This window comes from Pan paniscus, chromosome 7 (genome assembly GCF_029289425.2).
Source record: "Pan paniscus chromosome 7, NHGRI_mPanPan1-v2.0_pri, whole genome shotgun sequence".
NCBI lineage: Eukaryota > Metazoa > Chordata > Mammalia > Primates > Hominidae > Pan > Pan paniscus.
Window position 1 is genome coordinate 52,110,924 of NC_073256.2, and position 10,875 is coordinate 52,121,798.

Below are 10,875 nucleotides of genomic sequence, written 5' to 3' on the forward strand. Positions count from 1 at the left end.
TCAGTGAACCTTTTGTTCCTCAAATACTAGGAACAAAAATCATTCATTTGGAACTGTTCTTTCTTCCTCTGTACGTGCTTCGTGCATTTCTCTTTGTAAACAAGACTTTAAATAAATTACTTCTAGGCCAGGAGCAAGGGCTTATGCCTGTAATCCCAGCAATCTGGGAATCCAAGGCAGGAGCATCACTTGAGGCCAGGAGTTTGACACCAGCCTGGGCAAAAAATCGAGACCCCCATCTCTACTAAAAAATAATAATAAGAAGAAAACCAAAGAAATTACTTCTAATTGTTTTATTCTATAGGCACATCTCACTTAAACTTATTTACATGCAGATCTTAGTGTTTTAAAGTCTATAAATTAAGTAAAAAACTCCTTAAGTCTCATTTTAGAGAGGTTTTAGTTGTAAAAAGGCTTGACATAGACTTCTTTAGATAATGAAAACCCCTGGCATGTTTCAGGCAATTATTCAATTCAATGTGCACAGCTTCCAGAACACAGAATGCAGAGATGCCCGGAATTAATGGTCTGGCAGCAAGTCTGTTTCTCATGTTTTCCAATCTGAATGTATAAATTTTTAATCTTACAAACCTGTAATGAATGTGTTGGATTACTGTCTTTGCTCTATTGTCAGCATATAAAGAGACTCAGCTTCTTGGCAGAATGATTAAGTTAAGGATATTGCATTCTAACCACAAGGAAACACAGATCTCCTCCTTGTCAGCATTCTTCCTTCCAAAAAGGTTGCTTAAAGTGGTGCTTAAAAGATAATTCTATCCTAAAACACAGTGACTTAGGAAAAAAAAAAAGAGAGAAATAAATAAAGATAATTCTAGCTTACTAAATTTAGGGTGTGGAAAAAGTCCAGAATGAGAATATTCACTGGGTAATTGTGCAAGGAATGTTAATATGTGTGATAAAGGGAGGGTATTCTACCCACCTGATGCTTGCCTCTGCCCCCTCCCCCCCACTTCCGTTTTGCCTTGACATACAACATACAATTTATCAAGGTTAAAAGTTAAATGAGGGCCAGGCGTGGTGACTCATCCTGGTAATCCCAGCACTTTGGGAGGCCGAGGCAGGTGAACTGCTTGAGCCCAGCCTGGGCAACATGGCAAGACCCTGTCTCGATAAAAAATATAAAAAAAATTAGCTGGCTGTGGTGGTACAAACCTGTAGTCCCAGCTACTTGGGAGGCTGAGGTGCGAGGATCACCTGAGCCCAGAAGGTCGAGGCTGCAGTGAGCCATGACTGTGCCACTGCACTCCAGAGCCTCGGTGACAGAGTGAGACCCTATGTTACTCTGTTCTCATGCTGCTATGAAGAAATACCCGAGACTGGGTTATTTATAAAGGAAAGAGGTTTAATTGACTCACAGTTCTGCATTGCTGGGGAGGCCTCAGGAAACTTACAATCATGGCACGAGGCAAAGGAAAAGCAGGCACCTTCTTCACAGGACAGCAGGACGGACAGAGTGAGTGCAAGCACGGGAAATGCCAGATGCTTAAACAACCATCAGATCTCGTGAGACTCACTATCATGAGAACAGCATGGGGGAACCACCCCCATGATCCAATTACCTCCACTTGGTTCTGCCCTTGACACACGGGGATTATGGGGATTATAGGGGTTACAATTTAAGATGAGATTTTAGGTGGGGGAGCAGCCAAACCATATCAGATCATGTCTCAACGAAAAAAAAAAAAAAAAAAAAGAAAAGCTAAGTGAGGCAGTCAACTCTTTGTCACTGCCACCACATTTTAAATATGAAATAGGCTGTGTGCAGTGGCTCATGGCTATAATCCCAGCACTTTGGGAGGCCAAGATGGGTGGATCACCTGAAGTCAGGAGTTCGAGACCAGCCTGGCCAACATGATGAAACCCTGTCTCTACTAAAAATACAAAAATCAGCTGGGTGTGGTGGCAGGCGCCTGTAATCCCAGCTACTCGTGAGGCTGTGGTAGGAGAATCGCTTGAATCCAAGAAGCGGAGGTTGCAGTGAGCTGAGATCACGCCATTGTACTCCAGCCTGGGTGACAAGAGTGAAACTCTGTCCCTGCCATACCAAATAAATAAATAAATACATAAATATGAAGTGATTTCATATCTGAGTTATTCCTTTTTTTTTTTTTTTTTTGGGACAGGGTCTCACTCTTTTGCCCAGGCTGGAGTGCAGTGGTGTGATCATAGCTCACTTGTAGGCTCGACCTCCTGAGCTCAATCAGTTCTCCCATCTCAGCCTCCTGTGTAGCTGGGTCCATGGGCCCACCACACCCAGCTCACCTTTGTTTAAATTTTTTGCAGGCATGGGGGTCTCACTATGTTGCTCAGGCTGGTCTCAAACTCCTGGGCTCAAGTGATCCTCCCACCTTGGCCTCCCAAAATGCTGGGATTACAGTCGGGAGCCACCACACCCAGCCATATAGCTGAGTTATTCCTGAAACCACCCTGAAGTCAGAGCTACTCTTCAAAAATCTGTCAGCAAGTTCTCTGCTCATCTTCATATTCAAGGCAGATTTCTAGTCATCCTCAGTTAACTCACAAAAAGAGAAGCTAGCAGCACAAGTTAATATAAGAAGCTTACTGGTATCTGCTTTGAAATGCTTTTTTTTTTTTTTTTTTTTGTGACAGGGTCTCGCACTGTCACCCAGTGTCTGTGCCTTTGACACTTCAGTAAGCTTCCTGCACTTGACATTAGGCACGAAGGGTGACAGATAGGGGCGGGGCCAGAAAAGGTGCCCAGGAGACCAGCAGCTTAGTGGTTAAATGGTGTGTACAGAAGGATGGCTGGGTAGTGTTGATCCGTGTGACTCTGAGGTACATGAATATTTATGGAAAGAAAGACAGTATTGCAGACAGGGTATGGATTTCCCATGATCTCAGAAGGTTGGTAGCTCAGCATCAATTTAATGGGAGGAAAACTGTAATTTCTAGAATATCTGAGTTTGCAATGGAGATTCATGCTTACAACATAATACTGATGACCACCAACTTGCTTGTCTCTTGGTCTTTGTCCCTCCAGATTTAAAAATACTCTTTCAATTTCTTCCTCATGGCAGCATATATATATATATATATATATATATATATATGCTGGGGTCTCACTATAGTGCCCAGACTGGTCTCAAGCTCCTGGGCTCAAGCGATCCTCCTGTCTCAGCCTCCCAAAGTGCTGGGATTGTAGGTGTAAACCACTGTACCTGGCCCCTCATGGCACTTTTTACAGCCTCCCTGTTTTTCTGCAGATGTAAAATGAGAGTAAAGGAATCCAATAGAAATTTGGTCAGTATTGAAGGCAGAAAGGACTTCTCGGCATGTTATAATTGTGCTATTGCATTTTGGATTCATTTTGACTTTTTTCTGCCTTATGACCAACTTGACATCCACTATGCTTTCAAATCAATTTCTCCTACACTTAAGCAAATCTAGTTTTTTCTTCATTTAGGTTGGTATTTGATGGCCGCCTTCACATTGCATCAAAGTCGCCATGGATTCTATTCCTGTCTTTGAGGATATCAGCATCATCTTGAGAAATAATAGACATATATAAGTAAACATTCAGAAACTCAGAGCTGGTTGCTGTGGGGGCTTAAACCCACATTTGGGTTAAACCGTTTGGGTGTACTCTTAGTAATCTATGTATCCTTTGAACTATTCATGACTATCGTAGCCCATCAGGAGGGGTTTTGCAATGGCTTGGCGTTCTCAGCCATGATAGAGACTAGACTGCGATGAAAGGTGAAAAAAAGAGGAAAGAAAGGAAGAGGGAGAAAAAATGAATGGGAGAGGAGATGAGATTGATAAGAAAGAAGTTCTGATCCCAGTGTGCAATGGCTGCAAACAACAGCTTTCTTGGTGGTGTACATGGCCTGTTTCTTGTATGGGTTGCTCTAAGGGTCCTTGGAGACAGGCCTTTCAAATGTACGTTCATGTCTCTGACCTTGCACTACCCGCGATGTAGGCTCGAAACAGGCATTCAAGGTGCCTTTGGAAAGCCCCAGGGCACTGTGGCCAGGGTTCACATTGGCCAAGTTAAGTCCATCTGCACCAAGCTGCAGAACAAGGAGCATGTGATTGAGGCGCCATGCAGGGCCAAGTTCAAGTTCCCTGGCCACCAGAAGATCCACATCTCCAAGAAGTGGGGCTTTACCAAGTTCAATGTGGATGAATGAGAAGACATAGTGGCTGAGAAGCAGCTTATCCCAGATGGCTGCAGGGTCAAGTACATCCCCAGTCATGGCCCTCTGGACAAGTGGCAGGTCCGGCACTGGTGAGGGCTTCCACTGTGCTGCTCCCCACCCCCTACCTTTTTTTTTTTTTTTTTTTGAGACAGAGCCTCGCTGTGTTGTCCAGGCTGGAATGCAATGGCGCGGTCTCGGTTCACTGCAACCCCCGCCTCCCGGGTTCAAGCAATTCTCCTGCCTCAGCCTCCCATGCAGCTGGGATTACAGGTGCCTGCCACCACACCCAGCTAATTTTTTGTATTTTTAGTAGAGATGGGGTTTCACTATGTTGGCCAGGCTGGTCTTCAACTCCTGACCTCGTGATCCGCCCGTGTTGGCCTCCCAAAGTGCTGGGATTACAGGTGTGAGCCACTGCACCCGGCCTCTGCCCCCTCTTAATACCCACCAATAAATGCTACTTCCTGTCCAGGTAAAAAAAAAGAAAAAAGAAAAAGAAAGAAAGAAGTGCTGATGTTTAGCACCAGAGAGGTGCCGAAGATGGGAAAGTGTGCTCAGTAGCCATCAAAAACATCTTCTAGTCCTCCTGGCGCTCTCCCTCCTCTACAGAGCACATGCCCTGGTTTCTTTTCTTTTTCTTTCTTTTCTTTTGAGATGGAGTCTCGCCCTGTCTCCCAGGCTGGAGTGCAGTGGCGCGATCTTGGCTCACTGCAACCTCTGCCTCCCAGGTTCAAACGATTCTCTTGCCTCAGCCTCCCAAGTAACTGGGATTACAGACACCCACCACCACGCCCAGCTAATTTTTGTATTTTTAGTAGAGACGGGGTTTCACCATGTTGGCCAGGCTGGTCTTGAACTCCTGACCTTGTGATCCACCTGCCTCGGCCTCCCAAAGTGCTGGGATTACAGGTGTGAGTCACTGTGCCCAGCCTGCCCTGGTTTCTTACTGAGACTTTCACATGGGAACAGAATAGGAAGTCGTGCCCATGCACAAAAGTGACATTGGTCAGGTCCTCCTTGCTTCCCTGGCTGACTAGTTTATTAGAAAAGGAATTAAATGGGCATGATTTTAAAAATAAGATAGGTAGGAATCCAGTGCTGACTGGGGTGTTGTAAACAGCTTGATTTTTTTTCCGTGAATGGCACTGGCCACACATGCCTGCATTACTGGTCAGTCTGTCCTTGTCTCTAATTTGATCACATCTGTCCCTCTGAACCTGTGCATATGGCTTCAACAGAAGACTCCCTCTGAGTGAGTCAAGAGCATGCAGGATATTACTCTGACACCCACAAAGATAGAAGACGGTGGTAGAATGGAAGGCAGAGGTTGCATCCTACCTTAGTGGGGAAAATATGCAAAACTGGGGAAACATAAGAACCCCAGGTGAGAATGGGAAAAGCCCTGTTGAGGGATGGGTGGCAGAAGTAAGAACTGATGGGAGGGGCCGGGCACAGTGGCTCACGCCTGTAATCCCAGCACTTTGGGAGGCCAAGGCAGGTGGATTACTTGAGGTCAGGAGTTGGAGACCAGCCTGGCCAACATGGTGAAACCCCATCTCTACTGAAAATACAAAAATTAGCTGGGCATGGTAGTGAGTGCCTATAATTTCAGCTACTTGGGAGGCTGAGGCAGGAGAACTGCTTGAACCTGAGAGGCAGAGGTTGCAGTGAGCCGAGATCGTGCCACTGCACTCCAGCCTGGGTGACACAGCCAGGCCCTGTCTTTAAATAAAAACAAAAACAAAAGACTGATGGGAGGGAATAAGGAGGAATGGGAGGGCACAGTCCTTGAAGAGACCCATTGTTTCAGTCTATCAGTCAGGAGTTTTCATATTCTCATCCACGCTCCAATTACTCATTTCATAAATGCTTCTTCAACATAGATTCCTTATTAGCTCAGTGTGGCTATGGGTGCCTGTAATCCCAGCTACTTGGGAGGCTAGGGCAGGAGAATCGCTTGAACCCAGGAGGCGGGGGCTGCAGTGAGCAGAGACCGCGCCATTGCACTCCAGCTGGGCAACAAGAACAAAACTCCATCTCAAAAAAAAAAAAAAAAAAAGAAACAAACAAACAAACACAGATTTCTTTAAAAGAAGTAATCCACTGTGGAGTTAAAAAAAACAACAAACGGCCGGGTGCGGTGGCTCACACCTGTAATCCCAGCACTTTGGGAGGCCAAGACGGGTGGATCATGAGGTCAGGAGATCGAGACCATCCTGGCTAACACGGTGAAACCCCATCTGTGCTAAAAATACAAAAAACTAGCCGGGCGTGGTGGCGGGCAACTATAGTCTCAGCTACTTGGGAGGCTGAGGCAGGAGAATTGCGTGAACCCAGGAAGCGGAGCTTGCAGTGAGCCGAGATTGCGCCACTGCACTCCACCCTGGGCGACGAAGTGAGACTCCATCTCAAAAAAAAAAAAAAATCTCATGGAAGTAGAGAGTAGAATGATAGATACCAGAGGCTGGGAAGGGTATGTGGGGGGAGTGTAAAGAGGGGTTGATTAATGGAGAGAAACATGTAGTTAGAAGGAATAAGTCCTAATATTCCACAGGAGAGTAGGATGATTCAAGTTAGCAACAATATATTGTATATTTCAAAATAGCTAGAAGAGAGGACTTGAAATGTTTCCATACATTGAAGTGGTAAATACTCGAGGTGATGGATACCCTAAATACCCTGGCTTGATCATTACACATTCCGTACATGCAACATATATCACATGTACCCCCAAAACACTTACAAATGGCACAAAAAGAAAACTCACACCCCATGGCCCTAGATAATGACAAGCACACAAATCACTTGACAATTTTCTGGGGTTTTTGTCTTCCCGGATTGCATCAGTCCAGGCATTAATAGCACCTGCAGCTTTCTTATCTTTGCAGAGAGCTATCTGCTTCTGAAGCTACATGTGGCAGCAAACTTAGATCCATACAACCTGGGTTTGTGCCTTGACTCTGATGCTTATTATCTGTGTAGTCACAAGTAAGCTGTTGCTTTTCTCAACATTCTTTCCTAATCCGAAACTCAGAGGGATATATATGGCAGTGGGGGCGGGGCGGGGGGAAGCAGGAAATGCATTTTGTGAAACAACTTGGTGGGTAAATGCTTATTATCTTTGACTGATTGGTGTTTGTTTGCCACAGATAAGATCATTGAAGTTGGAATTCTGGTACCTATGATTATCACCCAGCTTCCTTCAGTTTTTACCTTTTTATTTTTATTTATTTATTTACTTTGAGACTGCATGCAGTGGTGCAATCTTGGCTCACTGGAACCTCGGCTTCCCGGGTTCAAGCGATTCTCCTGCGTCAGCCTCCCCAGTAGCTGGGATTACATGCACCCGCCACCATGTCTGGCTAATTTTTTTATTTTTAGTAGAGATAGGGTTTCACCATGTTGGCAGGCTGGTCTCAAACTTCTGACCTCAAGTGATCTACCTGCCTCGGCCTCCCAAAGTGCTAGGATTACAGGCGTGAGCCACCGCGCTTGGCCCAGTTTTTCACCCATGAAACACATTCAGGGTACAAATTATCCTTCAGTAATGAGAATAGAGCTAAGTACACTGTAGCTGCCCATGGCCATCTCATGAACAGAGAGGAAAATTATGTGCTTAGCTCCCAAATGGTGCCCCAATTTTTTTTTCTTTTTGAGACAGAGCCTCACTCTGTCTGCCAGGCTAGAGTGCAGTGGTGCGAATTTGAATCACTGCAACCTCCGCCTCCCAGATTCAAGCGATTCTCCTGCCTCACCCTCCTGAGTAACTGGGATTACAGGCGCCCGCCACCACGCCTAACTAATTTTTTGTATTTTAAGTAGAGACAGGGTTTTGCCGTGTTGGCTAGGCTGGTCTCGAACCCCTGACCTCATGATCCACTCACCTTGGCCTCCTAAAGTGCTGGGACTACAGGCCTGAGCCACTGCTCCTGGCCCAGTGGTGCCCAAATTTTTAAAAAGCCCAACCTAAAGAAACTTCAGAATTCTCACTCTATCAAGTCCCAGGTGTCTGGCCCCACCCAAGACTTCTCTTCTCCAGCCTTCGCCCACCTCAACTTTATTCTCTACAGTTTGCATTCTCTGGTACCCAACAGGCTGTTATCCTGTGTGAGTTTGCCCACACTGCTCTCGAGACTCAGATGTCATATCCCGGCAGGTACCCTCACAGTTTTCAGAGCAGTGGTGCTAAGGGTCTCTCTGCCATACCAGCCTGCTCACCTAAAATACACTGCTTACACTGTTTTATGAGGCAGGAGCTATCCTATCTCAGCACCTGGCCCAGGTAGTAGGTTCTTTAGAAACACTGAACTGAGTCACAAGACAACACTAATGACTACAAGTTGATTCATGATTATTTAACTTGTTTTCAGCTGCTGCCAAGTCATATCTGATCAGCTAAACAATATCCAGTTTTCCCTTCTCGGTGCTCCATCATGGCATTCTACCTAACCGTATGGAAGCACTAGAAATAATACAAGGAAGTTTTTCCCCTGTCCTCTTGACTTCAGGACATTGATTTTCAAATTTGTGAACACAGACAATTTAGTGCTAATATTTTAATCAAAATTGGCTGGGCATGGTGGCTTATGACTGTAATCCCAGCACTTTGGGAGGCTGAGGTGGGCAGATCACCTGAGGTTCAGGAGTTAGAGACCTGCCTGGCCAAAATGGTGAAACCCCGTGTCTACTAAAAATGCAAAAATTAGCCGGGCATGGAGTCCTAGCTACTCAGGAGGCTGAGGCAGGAGAATCACTTGAACCTGGGAGGTGGGGGTTGCAGTGAGCCAAGATCGCAACACCACACTCCACCCTGCGTGACATAGTAAGACTGTCTCAAAAAAAAAAGAATAAAATTCAATCAGAATTATGCTAATCTGATGAATTCAACACCAATAAATTTTCCTTAAGAGGAAGGGGAGACGGTTGAGGCAGGAAAGTTGAAGTCAACCTACTGATCATACTTTCCCCATCTGATCCCAGCAATGCATCTACCATGAGGCTGCAGCAGGAGCTGGAGGGAAGGCTCTGTGTTTTGCTTAGGAAACACATTTTATTTCCCACATTAAAGCAAGCTGAGGGTTGCTGGGAGATGATGCGGTACCCCCAACAAAGAAAGGATCAGGCTCCATAGGGTTGGCAGCAGCAAGCTGGAGCTGGTGGCTTCAAGGAAGAGCAGGGGTTACCTCTCTGTGAGGGAAAAATAGGTGGTAAGAACAGGTGTACCCTTGGGCAAAGAACTCCATCAAGACAGGTATCAACAACTGCACCAGGACTGCCAGGTGCCCCAGCTGCACCTTGGGACTGCCCAGCATGAGCACACACTGTGCTGACAGCCTCCATGGTGCAACAACAGGGGTGAGAAGGCATCGCACCTACCTGTGGGGCCTGGAACCTCTGGGTGCATGGGCATCTCCTGCTTACCTATGACACCAGAACAGTATACTTATTCAGCAAACGCTCTGTGTTCAACACATAGGGGCAGTATAGGCCCAGCTGCTCCATGCTTATTATGGTCACGAAAATCATTCCCAACATTTTTACTTTTTTTTGAGAGAGAGTCTCACTGTGGCTGAGGCTGGAGTGCAGTGGTGCAATCTTGGCTCAGTGCAACCTCCACCTCTCAGGTTCAAGTGATTCTTGTGCCTCAGCCTCCAAAGTAGCTGGGGTTACAGGGGTGCGCCACCATGCCCAGCTAATTTTCCTATTTTTAGTAGAGACATGGTTTTGCCATGTTGGCTAGGCTGGTCTCAAACTCCTGATCTCAAGTGATCTGCCTGCCTCGGCCTCCCCAAGTGCTGGTATTACAGGCCATTCCCAACACTCTTAATGCACTTTGCATGCCCCCTGCTGACTCAGTGCTTCCTTGGGACATGGACAGAACAAAGCTGGAGGGCATGGATGCAAGGTCTGAGTGCACATAGGACCATAAAGCATCACCATGCAACATTGCTAGAGGTGGCAGCAATTGTCAGCAATTGCAGCTACTAGCTAAGAAAAAATAAGAGGCCTGGGCTCAGTGGCTCACCCCTGTAATCCTAACACTTTGGGAGGCTGAGGTGGGCAGATCACTTGAGCCCAGGCATTTGAGGCCAGCCTGGGCAACATAGTGAGACCCCATCTTTACAAAAAATACAAAACCCAGCTGGGCATGGTGGTGTGTGCCTGTGGTCCTAGCTGCTTGGAGGTTGAGGTGGGAGGATTGCTTGAGCCCAGGAGTTTGAGGCCACAGTGAACCATGATTGTGCCACTGCACTCCAGTGACACTGGGTGACAGAGTGAAATCTTGTCTCAAAAATAAAAAAAAAATAAAAAAAAATAAAGGGGGTGGGCACGGTGGCTCAGGCCTGTAATCCCAGCACTTTGGGAGGCCAAGGCAGATGGATCACTTGATGCCAGAAGTTCAAGACCAGCCTGGCCAACATGGTAAAACCCTGTCTCTACTATACACAAATAATTAGCTGGGTGTGGTATCACATGCCTGTAGTCCCAGCTATTCATGAGGCTAAGGCAGGAGAATCACTTGAAGCCAGGAGGTGGAGGTTGCAGTGAGCCAGAGTTGCACCACTGCTCTCCAGAGACTCTGTCACCACAAAACAAACAAAAAAAGAGAGATCAGAGCCTCTATGGTAGCAACCTCTATGGTATAACTAAAAGGTAGACCTTTTTAGTTGTGACTAGTTGTGTTAAGGGCACT

The 10,875-nt window shown here is 46.3% G+C and overlaps 1 pseudogene; it reads left to right on the forward strand.

Moving 5' to 3' along the window:
• Positions 1 to 3,791: 3,791 nt before the first annotated feature.
• Positions 3,792 to 3,912, forward strand: LOC112440756 (small nucleolar RNA SNORA70; annotated as a pseudogene).
• Positions 3,913 to 10,875: the final 6,963 nt, after the last annotated feature.